A 19,765-nucleotide genomic window follows, 5' to 3' on the forward strand; every position below is an offset into this window, starting at 1 on the left:
ACTTGTCTGTTAGTCTTCAAGAGTTGATTGCAAACTCATGTGGAGAGAATAGCATTATTATTGCTCTCTCGTTGCTTACATTCAGTACATGCAGGGGCTTTCAACAGAGCATATTTAGTATACTTTACACAGTAATATGGATAAATCTATGAACAGAGGTTCTTATTACTACTGAATTTCACCTACACCAGTGCACTGTCATGTTGGCATTATCATTTTCCTTGAAGAATTAGGATAACTTCTGCTTTTGCTTCTAGTTTAGTTGTCTTCCCAAAAATATGCTTGCTGACTCCAAAGAAGCAGGCTGAACATAGCTGACAAAGCCAAAGTGAGCACTGGCAGTTTTTCCCCAGAAGGACTGAAACTTTATTATCTGAGAATATCTTTGTCTCTAAAGAACTATAGATTCTGAAAGCTAACAGTTGTCAACTATGAAAATAGTAACTTCAGTCTCAATGTATATAAGCATTCCCTTCACCCTGAGATATTATCTAGTTCTTTGAAAATGTGGCAAGAGATATAACTGTCATTCCTTGTGCAACATGACCTTTCTTGGGCAAACATCATTTCAATTCTAAAACAATAATTATTTCTAATTATTATCAAAAGATAACTTCTGTAAAATTCTCTGACAGTTTTTCCCATGTCCCCACAAATACATTGTGCTAGAGCTTGGTCAGGCATGAATAAAATTTTGGTTATAGGATCAGATGAAGACACCTAAAATCAGTTTTAATATTTATAGTTAATAGAATGATTTCTTATGACATTTTTATATATCATTGTTATTTTACCTTTTGTTTTCATTTGTTTGTTACCTTCTCCCCACTTCACAGAGTCCTTTACTTTTCATATTTGATTGATCACTTATCTCATGCTATACATCTACAAAATCCTCAAACACCTAAGTTTTAGGGAACATCATGGAAGAAGGGGCAGAAACAGAGAAGAGGGAGTCCCATCTTGGGTATCACCCAATCCTGACACATTAGTCACTTCAGGACTAGGCACAACCTCTTTTACTAAGGCCAGACAAGGTAGGGGAATGAGATTCAGGCATATAACAAATTTAGAGACAACCCCTGCTCCAGTTGTTGAGGTACCCACATAAAGACTGAGCTGCACATGTGCTACATATATGCAGAAACCCTAGGTCCAGCTCATGAACGCTCTTTGGTTGGCAATGTAGTCTCTGGGAATCCTCAGACGTCCAGTCCAGTTGCCTCTGTTGGTTTTCCTGTTCCTAATTCCCTTGGATTCCTCAATCCTTCGCCCAATTCTTCGATCAGAGACCTTGAGCTACATCTAATGTTAGGCTGTGTGTCTCGCATCTGTTTCCATTTCTTGCTTGATGGAGCCTCTCAGGAGACAATTATGCTAGCTAGGCTCCTGTCTGCAAGCATAACAAAATATCATTAATAGTATCAGGGATTGGTTTCTGCCCATGGGTGGCTATCAAGTTTGGCCATTCCCTTACTCTCTGCTCCATCTTTGTCCTTGCCCTTCTTGTTGGCAGGACAACTTTTGGGTCGAAGATTTTGTAGATGGGTTGATGTCCTTATCCCTGAGTAGTATTCCATTGTGTATGTGTACTACACTTCTACCTGCAATCCTGGGTCTGGGGTGGGGGCACATATCTGCCTGTAACCTTGGAGGCCTACTACACTCCTTCCTGTTCTTGTACCCAGAACTTAGGCTTACTTTAAGTAAATTTATTTTCTGTTGTCTAATTTTATTATATTCACTTCTTGCCCATTGTTTCTTTCAAATTTTCCTGAGTCATCAGAAGTAATTCCAGACAAATTTCTCATCATTTTCTCTCACAGACATTAGTTTCTAGTCTCACGCCATCAATCTAGTCACTCTGCCTTGTTACCTGTCTTCCTTCTTTTCTGCCTTCCTTCTCTATTTTCTTTCTTTTATTCCTTCCTTTCTTCCTCCATTCCTTTCTATCTAAAATATTTTATTTTATTGAAATATTTTCAAATTTATTTATTTTATTTAGTTTTAAAATAATTGTGCACATGCATTCTCATTATTTCTCCCCATGTTTCCCACTCCTTCCCCAATCTAATGGCTTCTTTAAACATACATATATACATACATACATACATACACACACACACACACACACACACAAATGTGTGAATATATGCTACAGTGACTTATTTTTAGCTTGACTTAGTTGGGATTACTTTTGATGGAATATAACACAATGACTAAAATCATGTTGAGGAGTAAAGAGTTCATTTGGCTTAAGCTCCATATCACTGTTCATCATAGAAGAAAGCCAGGAAAGGAACTCAAGCAGACTAGGAATCCAGAGGCAGGAACTGATGAAGAGGCCCTGGAAAGGTGTTGCTTTCTGCATTGCTGATTATGGCCTGCTCAGTTTACATTTTTATGGAACTCAGGACCACCATTCCAGGTAGGGTACTGCCCACAATGGACTGAGCCCTCCCCCATCTGTCACTTATTAAGAAAATGTTTTATAAGCTTACAGCTTTATCTTAAGGAGGTATTTCATCAAAAACTTGGGACATCTTAGGCTCTGTCCTCTCTGATGACTCTAGCTTGTTTCAATTTAATATAAAGCTAGACAGTACATTGCACTTGAGGCATTATACTGTAATTTTCAAAGATTATTTTCCTTGGTGCTTTGGAATATTCTTCATTATTGCTTCTGTCCTAACAATTTTCTAACAGACATAGGTGATATATCAATATTCCAGCACTCCTTCCCAAGTGATCATAGCTTTAATTTCAATCATTCTCCTAGCCTTACTGTTTTAAGGCCATAACTACAACATCAATTATTCTTCTTTGGTCTGTGTCCTGTTATGTAGATGATTCCTTCTATGAAATCAATTTAAATAATTCTTTCTATTTAATCATATGTGGGCATCTAACCCACCTAGTTTACAACCCTTATTATTGTAATCTTGGAAAGTCATACTACATGTGCACCATCTGCTATCAATGTCTATTTCACACTCTGCTTGGTTGTTACAAAAATAATACATTATATTTATTAAATACTATCTTTAAGTGTGTTTTGGTGGTTCAATTAAATAGGGGTTTTCTTTCATTTTTTATTTTAATTTTAAAAGAAGTGGAAAAATCCAAGTGGCCCTTTCCTGGTTTTATGTTCCCATTTGTGGTTCTCTAGGAAATTATGATTTGATTCAGTGTTCACAAGAATTGGAGACAACAGCTGAAAAATTTTTGGCTATTTTAAGCAAAACAAATTTGCTTAAATTAAGATGTAAATTTTTCTCAATTTCTATATAACATTATGAAACATACTATCATCTCAAAATTGATATATCTATATATCACTTTTAAGTCACTGAAGTTCCTGTCATAAATAATTAAATTATGAAATGCATATTATACATTTTTCTAGAAACACTAGCATTTTTCAAGTGGCCTACATTATGCTATTTGTACATGATAAGTAAAATCCATGGTTCACTTATGGATTTAAATAATGCTTTGACAAGTTCATTTGAAGTTCTAATAACTATGACTTTTTTCTTACAGATTTATTTAAAAAAACAGAGACACATGTACAAATTATTAAAAGCATTTTAGCATAAATATATATGAATATATTTTTTCAGTACTTGATATTTTTAAGGTTTGATAGTATGCATTGACATCTTAGTATTTACAAAGATAATAAAGTATATGTAAAACAAAATGTAACATGGAAATAGTCAACATTTTCTTGGTGTGTAAAAATTAAACATAATGATTTTTAACTACCAAGAAATTGCCACAAGGCTATCTTCTTAGCTCTTGAGTTATTAATGATTTAAGGTCTAGGTGTACCCCACTGTGAGAGGGTGCTATACATTTATTTATTTTTTCTAAGAAGGACTGAGGCTTCCACATTTTGGCCTTCCTTCTTTATGGGCTTCATATGGTCTGTGAATTGTCTCTGGGGTGTTCAGAGCTTTCTGGGGCTAGTATCCAATTATCAGTGAGTGCATATTGTGTTTGTTCTTTTGTGATTGGGTTATCTCACTCAGGATGATATTCTCTAGATACATCCATTTTCCTAGGAATTTCATAAAGTCATTGTTTCTAATAGCTGAGTAGTACTCGATAACTATGACTCTTATTGAAAATATAGAGTTCCACATAGAAATCCTTGGATAACAGACTTTTTCTACATGATCCTCATGACTAGTGTGTTGAAGTTTTTCATTACAAGAAGAACAGTAATATCCTCCTGATGGAGTAGTCTTAAGCTCCTGTTTGTGTATATCCATACTTAAAAGGAGGAAGGTAATTCGGTTATTCTCAGCAGAAACAAGATGAATTGTTTATAAATCTTAAAAATTTGTGAGAGATTGATATGGTGGCTCACATTTATACTTCCAGAATTTGTGAAGCTGAAACAAATGTATTGCTGGTTGAAAACCAACTAAGGTACAAAGTGATTGCTTAGTTTGTCACTTATAAGGGGACTCATTTCAAAAAAAAAACCAAACCCACCCAATCAGAACCTACCACAAATTCATCACTATGAAGATAAATATGAATGAAAATGGCATGTGGTTTTATTCTAAACAAAATTTAAAAATTAAAATTCTTAGGTGGTATAATTGATGGGATAGTTTTTATAAGTAATATTCTTCCTAGGTCTTTATACATGACAATCTGTTGTCCCATTTTGTTGTGTTTTTGTACTACTTATTTATTTATATCATATATGATATAAATTATTTATAACACACACATATGCTTGCAACAAGAACAGAATATTTGAATGAAAATGTTATGCTATAGCTACTTGGTGAATTTTTCCTGAAATGACCACTGTGGATTCCACCTGTCTTCAGTAACTGCTTAAAGATTTTAAAACAGGGCAAGACATCACTGTACCTTGGCATTATCATACAACCATGGGAATTGATTGAAACTAGGGAGTGTGAGTATGTGCTGAAAGGTATTCACTAGAGAATAGAGCAGAATGAGTCTCAGAAAAAGGACTGGTTTTGACAGCTAGCCTCTTGCATGCAGAAATGATTCTTTGTGGGTTACTTGAATAAAACAATAATTCTCATATGAAAATAAAATTAAATATAGGCATAAAGTAATGTAATGGCAAGAAGGACTTGCTCAGCCTTATGTCATTAGTTAAAGTGGCAATATAGTTTCCACAAGTAATTAGTTTAGTGGTCTAATGTGTCAGAAAATCTATACAATTGCTGGGATGAGGTCTTCTGAATGATCTGATCGATCATCATTTTTCTAACTGAATATAAAATAAATTTCAGGTCAATTAAATTGAACAGAGAATGGTTGAAGAGCATCCTCTTATTCAATGTCAGAAATATATTTTTTTATAAAAATATGAAGTCTTAGTTAGGGTTTTCATTACTGTGATGCAACACCATTACCAAAAGCAAATTTTGGAGGAAAAGGTTCATTTTATTTATTTATCCATATAACAGTTCACCATCAAAGCAGTGAGGACAAGAAGTTACACAGGGCAATACCCTGTAGGTTAGAGGTCATTCAGTGTCCCTGAAGGAGTGCTGTTAACTGGCATGCTCCCCATGACTTGTTAAGATTGTTTACTTATAAAACTCAGTACCATCAGCCCAACAATGGCTACACCCACTATGGGTTGGTACTTACCCCTGTCAATCACTAGTTAGAAAAATACCTTACAGCAGGATATTATGAAGAAATTTTCTTAATGGAATAGATCATTCCCACCCCCCCCCCCTGCCAAATTAGAGGACTTTAGCTTGTGTGAAGTTGACATAAATCTAGCCAGTACATCTGACATTGATTTGTTTGGGTATAGCAGCACTAGGTTTTCAGGGTAGGTTTGGCAACTATGCCTGGCTCAGATTTTGTTGCTTAGTTACAGGCACATACTTCTACTTTTAGTTCTAGCTTGCTTCCCATTAAGCAAGGGTACCAGGACAAGGAAAAGTTTACCTTGCCATTACATGACTATAAGGTTCTCCAAGACAGTATTAGAAATACAAAAATAGTAAAAACAAATTATTTCAGGATTTTATATATTAACATTGTATTTACTTTTAATTCGTAAGTTCAACTAAACTTATTTTAAATTATACACAAGACATACATACTATTGGCTGGTATGTACTGCTCTATACATGTATTTAATGTGTAATGTTTAAAACATATTAAGAATATCTATCTCCTCAAACACTTACCACAATTTACAGAAAAAACAATGTAGAATTCTTTTTTTTCTTGCTTTCTTAATTAACATTATTTTATAATCATCCCGCTGCTCAATAGTTCATCAGAAATTTTTGCTTTTGTCTAATTGTAACTTAGCACACATGGGCCCAGCTTTCCACATCATTGCTTCCTACCTACTGCCCTTACCCTCTGGAAATATTCTACTTCAACATTTCATAGCATAAGAATCCAAAATAGTGTTTTGTTTACTATATCTTTCATTTATACCAATGCCCTAAAAATGCTTTTATTTTTAATAAGATCTAAAATTTGCTGGTCTTTGTAGTTGTGAATCCAATATTGTGTGTATATTGCAGTTTATTTACATAGTTATGCAGGGAGCTTATGACCAATTCCCACCCACCCACTCCTGCCTTACCACTCAAGTATCTCCTTATGCTGGGACATCAAGCCTCCACAGGACCAAGGGCCTTCCCTCCCTTTGAGGCCAGATAAGACAATCTTCTGATACACATGTAGCTCGCACCATAGACCCATCTATGTATACTCTTTGTTTGGTAGTTTAGTCCTTGGGAGTTTTGTGTCTGTATATGGGATAAATTCCTACGTGGGGCAGTCTCTGGATGGCCTTTCCTTCAGTCTTTGCTCTACACTTTGTCCTCATATTTCCTTTATACAGGAATAATTCTGAGTTACAAATTTGGAAATGAGTGAGTGGGCCCATCACCCAATTGGGGGCCTTACCTCACCTTTGGATATTGGCCTCTACAGGTTGTTCTTCCCCTTTGGATAGGTATTTTAGCTAATGTCATCCCTGGTGTATCCTGGAAACCTCTTGTTTCCCTGGCATCTGGGAAGTTTCTAGTGGTTCCCCTTGGTCCCTACCCCTCACTCCTACTTATTTCTGTTCATTTTCCTGACCCTCTGGACTTCTATCCTTTCTTATCCCATACCTAATTCTTTTTTCACTGTTTTCCTCTCCCCCTCCTCTCCCCATCCCATATCCCTCCCTCTACATGATTATTTTGTCACCCCTTCTAAGTAGGATTGATGTGTCCACAATTTGGTCTTCTTTTTTTCTGAGCTTCATATGGTCTGTGATTTGTATTTTAAGTGTTCTGAGTTTGGGGGTTTATATCCACTTATCAGTGAATACATACCATGTGTGTTCTTTTGTGTCTGGGTTACCTATAAAATGGAATTCCTATAAATTTCAAACTAAAATATACTGCCAAGAAACAAACATGCTTATTCTAGATTAATTAATGTAGAGAACATGGAATTTTCATGGACATTAAGAATTTGCTGATGAAACTCAATTGTTGTCATTTAATTTGATTAAATTTTGTAAAATCTATACCAATTACAAATGCATTGATGTACTTTTACATTGGTTATTTTTACTTCAGATAAGCTATTTTCTGTATAAATTTTCTAATTTATTTTATAACATATTTATCTATCTTTAGGAAATGAATGAATCTTATATTTTTTATATTTCTTTCAAATGACATGGACATTTTAGTGAAATATATACTTTGACTGTCATTAAGAATTCTGGGAAATATGTTTTTAAATGTCATAGAATATAATACTCTTGATTAGTCTCCTATTTTATCTCATTGTTATACAATAAAATGGTAAAAAAAATCTTAAAGAATATGTAACGTTATAAAACAAGGGGAAAAGTTTGGGTAAAATAATAATAAAAATTTCATGGCATAGTATTTTATATGCCACATGTGATTTTATGTATACTCTGTATTTTTATGCCAACTTAATTTTACTTTATGTCCTATTCTATCCGTTCTGTCACAAATGACAGGACTGTGTTCTTTGTGCTTCTAAGCATAGATATTCTTTGTTCAACTCAGTAGTTAATGTTTAAACAAATGTGCTACATAGCAAATTTAGTAAATAAGATCATTCTAATTGCCTTTCAGCATAAAACTGATTCCCTTGATAAGATAAAATAATCCTAGGACTTCATTTTTCAGTAGCCAAGTAGTATTCCATCAAACTTATGAAGGATATTTCCTTCATCCAACCATCAGTTGATAAGCAATTATGCTTAGTGTTTCAGTGACAACTGATAATAATTCTGCAGTAAACATGAGAACACAGATGTGTTTTTGGCATGTCGATCTTATTTTATTTTCAACATATACTCAATAGTGAAATTAATGGACTCTGAAGTAGCTCTGGTTTTGGTGTTGGAAAACTTTCATATAGTTTTCCATGACGATGACGAAAATAGTGTGCTGGAGTTCCATTCTATTTTATATTTCCACAGGCACTTCTTTAGTATCTTTGACAATAACCATTATTTTTTAAATTTTCTTTGAAAATAACCATTCTTATTGGGAGTGGTGTGATAAACAGCACCATGATTGAGGCAATTTGTAAAATGAAGGGCTTATTTGAGTTTACAGTTTCATGGAGTCCATCACCACATGGCATGGCGTGGCAGCTAAAACAGACTAAATCTCACATCTCAAACCTCATGCAGAAGAAGTGAACCAGAAATGGCTCCAGTCTTTTAAACTCTAAAAACCTGCCACCAGTGACATACTTCTTATAAGAACAAATCTTCTAAAACACTGACTGTCAAACAACATCACTAATTGGAACCCAAGTATTCAAATATCTGAGCCTATGGGAGATAGTCACATTCAAGGCAACACATGGGATACATATCATTGTGGACTTCATGTACATTTACCTGGTGATGGTGAAGCTGAACACCTTTTCCTCCATGTACTGTTCATTTATGTCTCTTCTGTTTTCATTAGAGCCATAACAGCATCTTTGAAGAAGCAGAAGCTCTTAGTTTATGCTCTCTAATTTAGTGTTATTGTTATTTCTTTTTTATAATAGCCTGTGTTTTTATTGTATCAAAGTGTTGACTACCTCAAATCAATAAAGATTTTTTTCCTTTGTTATAAGTGTACAAAATAATGGATTTCATTATGACATTTTATATGTCTATGTTACTACACTTCCTCTACACCTATTGTCTCCAAATTGCTGGCCTCCTTTCTGTCCCCAAATAATCTTTCATTCTGCTCTCATGTCCCATATGTTCTAGTCCCGTCTTATTTAAAATATAATATCATCAAGATTTCATGATACACACACACACACACACACACACACACACACACACAAGCACACTGAAATAGAGAGAACATGAACAAGGAAGAGCTAGAGCTAGAGAGCTAGAAGAAAAATGAGACAGGGAATAAGAGAAACACGGATATACATACATACAGAGAGAGAGAGAAAGAGAGAGAGAGAGAGAGAGAGAGAGAGAGAGACAGAGACAGAGACAGAGACAGAGACAGAGACAGAGACAGACAGAGACAGAGTATGTCTTTAAGAGACTGTTTCGATTATGTAGTTGAGGTAGGAAAGTCCACCAACTGTTGTTACTACTAGTTCTTAGGTAGGGATCAGACTGGATACTACAGTTAGAATGCTCTTCCTTATATTTACCTTTAATAACTTTATTGCAGTTTGTAGATATCAGTGAATGGTCTATGTCTGGTGATTTCATGGGTAATTTGTTACTTTTCTGTTCCTGTAGTTTCTGAAGTCATCTTGGATTCCAATAGTGTTAATATGTTAATGTGTCCCCTAAGTTATCATAAGCTTTAGTTAAGGGCATAAAAATGGTAATCCATTCTTGCAAGCCTCTCTGTAAACTTGGGTGACCCTGTACAATTTGTTCATAGCTATCAGCTTATGGTCAGGCACTGTGTAATTCTGCTAAACAGGATCACTTTAAAGGGATTTTCCCCTGTGTCTTGTTATTTATTGATAAAGGCCTGAGATGGTGTCTCACAGTTATAGTTAATGACAGGTTAAGACTAGTCCAGCCTGGGATAGGATAAAGGCCCACACTACTCTAGATTGCCTGTGCAGAGCTTTATTGTACCTAACAAGGCTAACTCAGATAAATTTATGAATCATGAGATGGTATCTTCCTTTATTCCCAGGGTTTTTTCAAAGACTGTGAACAATCCTAATGATTGTGACTGTTAATATGTCACAATTTTTAGGTTTTATCAGCCCAACAATGATATCTGAGGGAAAAACCCATTGCTATTTGCATGTCTTTTGCTTCATGCTATGCTGCAAGAGATTTTTGGTTTATTGATGAAAGTAGTCCTCTAAATACCAAGAGTGATGTAAAACTGTGCTACAACTGAATCTCATAGCTATAAGAACGTAGTGATACTATTCATGGTTAAAAATCTTGCCCCATGCTTTGTGTATGATTGGCATTGATGAAAACTCGAACTCAGTCATTTTCTACAGGGTCTGACTGGGAGTTTTACCTATGCATAGTAGACATTGGTTTCTTCCTAGTTGTAGTTATCACCATGATGGCCCACTACTGACTTCCAGGATAAAGTATCCTAGACTTTCTACTTTGTTCCTTTTCTGGGGAAGCATAATTCTTATTCTGCCACTCAACATTGGGATAGGTATAGTCAATTTAGCTCCCTGGCTAAGGCAGTTCTAGGAGCCAGTTTCCTGTATATAGACTGGCATTGTTTCATTTGTTAGGAAAGGTACATTTTTTTCATGTCGATTGCCTGAATTGAATTTCCTCTCCCTTCAAGAAAGTGTCCATCTATACTGCTTGGAGCTGCAGACGGATAAGACAGAAAACATTTTCTTTTGCTTTCTCTTATTTTATACCTTTCCAGTTTGTTTTTCTAAGAGCAAGGACTACAATCTCTCAGGTAATACCTTAGCTCGTATGAAGGTGGATTTCTGCATGAATATCTGTCTCAATTTTACTGGTGGTAACATTATTACATGAAGAAATTTAGCCTCAGTCTTTTCTCTAGAAAAATTAGTTGCTTTTAAAAATTGTTCTATTTAGTTTGTGGAGTGGGAGTGGTCTGGTGTCGTGTATGTTAATTGAGTAGTTGAGTAGAAAGCTAGTGTGTAATTTATTGTTATAGCACTTGCCTAGCATTAATATTCAACAATCTGAGTTTGATCCCTACTACTGTAAAAACACAAGAGAGAAAGGAAGTAAAGGAGAGAGCTGGAGAGATGGTTAAGAGCATTAACTGCTCTTCCAGGGGTCCTGAGTTCAATTCCCAGCAACCACACAGTGGTTCAGAACCATCTGTAATGGGATCTGATACCCTCTTCCGGTGTGTGAAGATAGCTAGAGTGTACTCATATGCATAAAATAAGTAAATAAACTTTTTTTTCAAAGAAGGAAAGAAGGGAGATATATTTAAAAATATGGAAAATAAAAAGGAAGCAAAAGAACCAGATAAATAATATCATGAAGGAAATGTAACCATAATAGCACTTACAGACTAAAATGTATAAAAGATAACCAAACCTAAATATATTCTTTCTACAACTCTGAACTACCATAGTTTTAAAGTCTTATTAAGTTGACAACTTTCCAGAGTAACAATACTTCTCAAAAACAATGCACAAAAGAAATCTCGAGGTACGTAGTAAGATTTCAATGCATGCTATCAAACCTCTAAAAGAATTAAGTACTGACAAAAATATATTCATATAGTGTTATGCCAAAATGTCTTTAGAAATCTGTATATGTACCCCTCTTTTTTCAAAAATAAAGTTGTAAGAGAAAAAAAAAGAAGAAATCTTGGGGAAGGTGAGTATACCAGTAACAAAAGAACATAATACATACATAGATACAAATATGTCTGTGAAAAGTATACCATCATACACAAGAACATTTGTACACATATGGTTAACTTTATAGTCAATTCTTTCAAGCCTTTAAGGAAGACATAATATCTTCATTCTCTGAACTGTGCTTGGACGGCTTCTGAGTGACTAGCAAACAACTAAGAAATGCTCAAAGAGCAGCTCACCACTGCCTCCCAGGAGCCAGTGAGCTAACAGATGTGAGGATTAGCCAGTTAAAGGAATTCTTAATGTTCAACAAGCCAGTTTGCTTTCCTAAACTATGGTTAGTATTTTACTGATGTTGAAGGATTTCATAAAAATATTGCATATTTTTCTTATTCTGAACTGCACAGTTTTCTCCTACTTTTTTTACTCTCGGTGAGTGTTTATAAACAGGAGAGTGTCGTGCTTAGGTTGAGCTGATAATGAGCTGTAATATGTGATGCTTAAATGCAATTTCTTTCTAAAACATTGTTCATAGTGAAATCAAGCTGCATAGGAGAGAAAGGTGGCAGGAAATATGACAGTCTGGAATGAGAAAACACCAGCTTTTCATGACATAAAAAATGAATGTGCATTTTGTTTGAATTTTTCTCATGAATGTAAAATGGCTCAAAATTAAAATGTATTAGTTTATATATATTAAAAAATATCATTGAACTTTCTCCTGAACTGTATGCCAAGTCCTGTGTTCACGAAGAAGTTCTCTGATACCTACAAATCATTCATGGACATCGTGTCGGCCTAGGCGAGAGGTGGTTCCACCTCTGTACTCTGATAGATTCTCTCTTCCCTGGCCATCCTCCTTTGGAAGCAAGACCTAGAGGTCTGGGTTATCACCCTTCAGGTTACCATGGACTGCTGAGCCAAAGATCTGTAAGGCTGCTCAGCATGGAGTGTGTTCAGTTCTCAAAGTGACTTCGTGTTTGGTGAAAGGGCCTCCCACCCATCATCCTGCTGCTGTCTCTACTGCCAAGTTTTGCATCCAGAAGACTGAGAAGTGTGGAGGCTCCAAAGAGGCTACCACCACACTGCACATGCTAACACTGCTGAAGGACATGCTGCTCTGCTTCCCAGAAGGCCTGGTAAAGAGCTGCAGTGAGAGTCTGCTTTGGGTCGTGACCTTGAACTATGGGCTTGTCACAGCTTGTGTCATGAAGGCCTTCCATAACTTCTTCTATGTCAAGAAGAGCCCCATTACCCCTTTAGTACAACTCAACTCCCAGACCATCATGACATTTTATGACTATGTTCCCAGTGAGGATGATTTACAGCCCCTGATGGCCTGGCTTAAGGTCATGAAGAAAGCCCACATCAACCTGGTCAGGGCTAGACCATCTTGCTCAATATTTTGGAACTGCAGTAACCTGTCTTAAAACCCCATTCACAAGCAGTGGCAGCTGCTACACAGACTCTCAAGATCTTGAAGGAGTGTGTGGCTCTACATATTGCTAATATTAGCTCTGTGACCTCTTCAGCCTCTGGTATTCCCAGTACATTGATAAGATGTTCAGGGCAGTGGAATAGGGCCTGATAAAAATTTCATGTGGCCTGGAGCTCTGTGCTGCAGTTACTGGGTGTTTTCTTTGAAGTTTTTGGAAAGTAAGCCCATCCTGTGATGAAGTGCCTCTAGCCTGTGTGACCTGTGCCTCCCTTCTCACTGGATCAGGCTGTGGGGGCTACAGTGACCAGCATGAAACTGGAGGTGGTGTTGTAGGCAGAGCCTTTGGAAATCAATGACTCTGAGGAGACTCTGGATTTCCCACCAAGCTGGCTGCTGCCTGTCATCCAAGATCACGTTCAGGAAACACAATTTTGTTTTTCTACCACTTACTTCTTGCCGCTGGCCACTACTCTTAAGAAATAAAGCAATGGACCTGGCTCAGACAGGCAGCACAGTGGAGTCAAAGATTATGATACTCTACAGTAGCAGATTTGGACCCTGCCTGGGTTCTGCACAAGACCCACAAATGTGACTGTCTCCTTCAAAGGTCTGGCATAGAATCTGGGCACGAACGCCAAGACCTGAGGGTCAGTGTACACCAGGCCATACATACCATCATCACTGAGAGCTGTGAAGCAGAGGCTGACCACACTGAAGTGAGCCAGGTTGCCAAAAACTTCCTGCCAATCCTCTTCAACCTGTATGGGCAGCCTGTTGCAGCTGGAGAGGTGGCAGGTTGCCATGCTGTGCTGGAAACTATCAAAACTTACCTCACCATAGCTGAGCCCTCAGTAGGTGAATGGTTTCCTGGAAAAAACATCGAGAAGGTGCTCAGTTCTGCCAGCTCCCATTTCACCAGATTGTCTGTCCTGGACCTGGTTGTGGCTTTGGCTCCTTATTTGAATAAAGCTGCCATCGGTCTCTACCATCCAGCCCAACTTTGAAAGCAAGGTCTATGGGGTACATAAGAAGGCCTACCAAGTGTTAGAGGAGGTTCTCAAGGCCCTGCAGCCTGCTTTGTGCAAAGTGCCTGGGTGGTCTGAAGAAGACTCTGCTGGACTCACTTTGGAGCACACCTTGCCTGCTAATAGGCCCCGTTTAAAGTGCCTGATACATATTGTGAAAAAGCTGTCAGCTGAGCATGAGGAGTGATCCCAGAAGTGAATCCTGTGCACCAAGAAGGTGTCAATGCATGCAAAGAAGAATGTGTTCACCCTGCTGGTGGAGATGGGCCCCATTTTCCTGCAATTTGGTTCCAGCCAGGAAGAGGCTCTGCAGCGATACCTTTTCATTATCTATCCTGGCCTTCTTGGAGTGGTTATCACAGTCAGTTGCAGCATTTTGGATCTGACACACCACTTGTGTGAGTTCTAAGCGCTGATGGGGACAAGGAAAGTAGAGATGCTCCAGAAGAACATGTGTCTCCTGTAGGCCTCTCAAATGCATGATGCGGTCAAATCTGCACTAAACTTCATCAGGGTGGTGGTGGTGGTGGTCATGGATGGGGTACACTTTGCTAAGCATGTGCAGCTAGTGATGAAAGCTATCTGGAAGTTGTCAGATGACATGTGATGGCACTTCCGCATGAAGCTTCAGATCCTGTTCATCAAGTTCATTCGAAAGTTTTGATTTGATTTAGTGAAGGGTCTACTATCTGATAAACATCGGAAAAGCTAAGACCCGAGCCCAGAAGCATTGTGCCCTAAGCCAGGCGGCTATGGAGGAGGTGGAAGAAGAAGAGGAGGAAGAGGAGAAAGAGAAAGTGGAGCCCGTCCAGAGCAAAGGTGACAGCATTGAGGATATTTTGACTGACTCTGAGGATGAAGATGAGGAAGAAGAAAGAGTCCAGGGCAAAGAGCAGCGGAAGTTAGGCAACAGAAGAGCCGGGCATGGCTGAAGGAAGGTGGTGCGGATGAGCCCGTCAATTTCCTCGATCACTTGAGTCCTTGCCACCCAGTATGGGCGAGGACAGGGCAAGATATAGAACCATGGCTTCAAGTTGAGAGCTGATGGCTGGCTGATCATACAGGAGGACGAAGATGGGGACACGGTAGAGGAAGAAGATATCACTAAAGGGGAAGATGAAGGGATGATCGATATGATGGAAGAAGCTAGTGTCAGAAGTAAAAAGAAGCTTAAACAGCAGAGGGAGTCTAAGGATGATGAACTGGAGATCCCACCTCCCTACCAAGCTGGAGGCTCTGCCATTCATCGCCCTGTGGCTAAGAAGGCTGCACCTGGAGCTAAATACAAGACCAAGACGGCAAAGGGTGTTGTGAAGAAGGGCTGCCTGGATCCCTGTGCTTGTGTCCCCCTCAACAGAACCAAGCTCAACCACAGGAAAAGGTGAAGCTATAGGGACAGTTTAAAGGTCTGGTGAAAGCTGCCCAGTGAGGATTCTATGTGGGACACAAACACCTCAGAAAGGATCATCAAACCTAAATCCTACTGGGGAGTAGAGCTGTTCTTCCTTGCAGTCAAAGGTCCCTTTCTAGATTCCATGATGTTTAACACAAACTCTGGGTTTGAGTCTTACTGAACCTGGACAAAGCATGACTCATTGAAAGCAGGACTCAGTTCCAAGAGAGATGCCTAAAGTTTGGGAAACTCCAAATGTCCATTAGAAACATTGTAAGCATCTAGGAGCAGAAAGCTGATGTTGCTACATCTGAGAAGACCCTATGAGTGCCTCTGCTTTCTGCCCAGTGTGGTCATGTGGGAGATCTTCTGTAACCAGGCATAGAATAAATGTGCATCAGCCCTAAAGAAAAAGAAATTATAGATCAATTTCTCAAATAAATATAGGTACAAACATACCGAATAAAATACATGCAAAACTAATTTAAAAACACACTAGAATGATCATATACAGGACTCCAGAGTTGTCTTAACAATTAAGAGTAACTTTGTCTCTGGCAGAGGATCCAGGTTTGATGTTCAGCACCCACATGTAGGCTCTCAACCATCTGTAACCCCACCTTCAGCATATCTGATGCTTTCTTAGTTATCTCAGGCATCTCCATATATGTAAACACACACATACACACACACACATAAATGTATATGTGTCTATATGTATGCTCATGCTCTCCCCCCCACACACACCCACATTCACAAAACCAAAAATAAAAGGTAAATCCAAATAAATCATGTCACCCATGTTTAAATTGTGGAGTTTGTTGGTCCTATTCCAGGATTTTCTTTATTGGGAGATACTCTGTTTCAATATTGTTATTAACTAGAAAATTTTTAAGGTTTTATCTTATTGGTTAAATTTGGCAGTTCATATGATTCTCAGAAATGTTTAGGTATTCTTTCTAGACTTTTCATTACTCATCATTTTGGAATTGAGGTTTCAAAGTGTGTCTTAATCTTCTCATTGATTTCTGTCACATAATTTCCTCTTTAATTTTTTAATTTGGACCAGCTATTTGTTTTATTTGGCTGTACTAAATGGTTATCCATGGTTTAAAGGAAGCAGTTTTCAGTTTCATAAATTCTTTTCCATTAATTTATGTATTTATTCACTTTATATCTCAATTGTTGTCCCTCCTCCTCCTTGCCCCCCCCACCCCCCGTCCTGTCACCTATCCAGCTCCCAGGGCCCTTCTATTCTGAGAAACTGGTGCTCAGCTCCCAGGCCACATCTTTCCACCCTGACACATCATGTCACAACAAGGCTAGTTGCATCCTCACCACTGAAGACATACAAGGCAGCACAGTTAGGGGAAATGGATTAGGTTCCCCTGGTAAAAAACACATTCACGGAAAGCCCTGTTTCATTTCTCAGGGGCTCATGGAATGAATCTTTTATGTTAGGCCAGTTATTCATTGGCCATTCTGTCAATCTCTGCTCCATCTTCTATAATTCTTTGTACGATTATTTTAATTTCATTTTATTGATTCTTGTGGTGGTCTTTATTATATCTATTTCTCTACAGGTTTTATATTTGACTTGTTTGTATTTTATGAGAGTAAACAGTATCATTATTTAATTGAAATCTCCTTGCTACTAAATGTAAAAGGTTAGAGATTTAACTTTTTTGTCCTAAGTTCTAATAAACCAGGCTTACAGGATTACAATATAGTGGTATTTCAAGTACAGAGATGTTACTTTAGTATGAAAATGTTTATAAGTACAGTAGAAACCTTGCTTAAAGTTACTCCTGTTGCGCTAACCCTGCTACTCTCTGTCTCTACCAGTGGCTACCCTGAAGCAACTCTCTGTCTGTATCTCAGTTCACAATCCCAGCAACTACTCCCTGTGGTTATTATCACAATTCCCACTGTCCTGACAAAATCAAAACTCTAGAAACTTGTAATTTATCAATCAGATTTATATCAATAAATTCTCACTCTACCAATAAACTCAGAATCAATTGATGTGATATAATCTGCCTAGCTAGATAAAATAAATTTTCCTATAATAATCCATCCTTTATAAGATGTTCATAGCTACCTGTGGCTATTTAAACTACACAGACTTGGGTCATCTTCTTCCTCACTCATCTTGGCTTCACCTTTCCTCTTGGCTTCCTCTGCCTTTCCAAAACTCTGTCCTAGCATATCTTTTTCACTGCCCACTCACAGGCTTTGCCTTATTTTGTGACTGCCCTCAGCTGCAAATTAACATCAACATTTCCCAATTATTGACCTATAGTTCACTAGGCACAAAAATTAGACAAATATCAAGGTTATATTCAGTTATAGAGACTGACTGTGCTTGGACATTTGTTTCATTCCTCTATATCTACAAAGAATAATTATGCACACCAATTCTCTCCTCCTCTTCCTCCTTTCCCTCCCATCTCTTCCCCTGCAACCCTTCCCCTCCTACTCTCTCACCCTCTGCTCCTTATCCTTCTCAGCATCCTCCTCCTTCACCTCTCCTTTTGCTCTTCCTCTCCCTCCCCCTCCTCCTTATTTTTACTTTGAAAAATGCACTTGTGGTTTTCTGGGACTATGTAAATGATACAGGGCATTCTTCCTATATTATAGTGCACTTTATTTTGTTCAATTGCATTTAACATAAAATTACACATCAAGTAGTTTTAGGGATTGAGAATCTCAGGGTCATTTTTTTTTTCCTGTCTGCAGCACCAAACTACTTAAAATTTGATTCTGTGCCTGGGCTGTGGAAACCTGTTAGTCATGGTGGCTCTTGTGCCTTGCTTTCCTACTGCTAATATTTATAACATCTTTTTCAGAAGGAGAAGGGAATGGGATTTAAGTTCCTATGCCAGTCAACAGGAACACTGATTTCTCTAGCAACAAGAACCTTCTCTTCAGCACGCTGAAACGCCAGAGCTCACTGATCAACTTTCTTACCTGTAGTACTCCATGTTCAGGGGTAGATGTTCTAGTCACCTAACTCAACTGACTTCCAATTGCATTATTTATTGTCTTCCTATAGAGGTGTTTGTATCCTAAGCTACATTAAGTATCTAGGAGAAGCAAATGATTATAGAGTGTGTATGTGTGTGTGTGTGTGTGTGTGTGTGTGTGTGTGTGTGTGTATGAGAGAGAGAGAGAGAGAGAGAGAGAGAGAGAGAGAGAGAGAGAGAGAGAGAGAGAGAGAGAGCATGCGCATGTGAGTGAGTGAATATCAGGTCTAGATGCAGATGCCTCTGAGCAGAAATGTATTGTGGCTTCTCTTTCTGCTGGAAATTCTCTTGTGATCTGCAGGAGCAAGGACTGACTTGATCTTACAATCGCTGCAGGCCCACAATTCCCTCACCATATGAGAAGTTTGCCTTAGGCTTCATAACTGTCAGCTGCAGAAGTATATGAAAAAGAAAAACACTCGTGAATTCTGGACTTTACCCACTGCTTAATGCCCTCACCTACATGGTGGCTGTGGGGCTACCATGTCCAGAATATTCAGTGTGACTACAGCATTAATCTGGAGCCTTGGATGAGCTTCCAAGCTGCCCACTGTTCCTCCACAGCACTGGCTAAGCTACACTGTCTCCAGTGTCAGATCCTGGCAGACCTAGTAGGACGATTCTTGGGCCTATGAGAACTGGAACTTTGAGGCAGCATCCTTACGGACACCAGAAACAAGTGTTCCATGTTCCTGTCCCATGGTCCCTATGGAACAGACATGCTCAACACATGGTGTCCAGTTAACAGTTCAGAGGAGGCAGGTGCTGAGGGCAGAATGATCTGGACCCTGAAGGGTTCTGTGCTGAGGTAAAAGGCTAAAAAGCAGGAGATGAGGACTTGGATTAAAGACCTGGTGCCGTCCTTATGCTGTGGTGGTGGGAAAGTAGCTATGACTGTCCCATGGACAGGGACACATTTAGCTTGTCACCTTCCCCTGAAGGTTTGTTCCTCTTACTGTGTGGTAGGATCCAGTGTGTGGGGGTGGTATAGTAGCTACTTCCAACCTCGGGGCATGGGATGGGTGGTAACCAACCCTGTGCCCTT

The 19,765-nt window shown here is 38.3% G+C and overlaps 1 pseudogene across 1 annotated transcript; it reads left to right on the forward strand.

Annotated features, from left to right (window-relative positions):
- The first annotated feature begins 12,568 nt into the window (after positions 1 to 12,568).
- Positions 12,569 to 15,730, forward strand: LOC308415226 (RRP12-like protein; annotated as a pseudogene). The gene has a single exon. The product of its transcript is annotated as an RRP12-like protein (transcript).
- The last annotated feature ends 4,035 nt before the right edge of the window (positions 15,731 to 19,765 follow it).

Source organism: Micromys minutus (assembly GCF_963924665.1).
Source record: "Micromys minutus genome assembly, chromosome: X".
Classification (NCBI taxonomy): domain Eukaryota; kingdom Metazoa; phylum Chordata; class Mammalia; order Rodentia; family Muridae; genus Micromys; species Micromys minutus.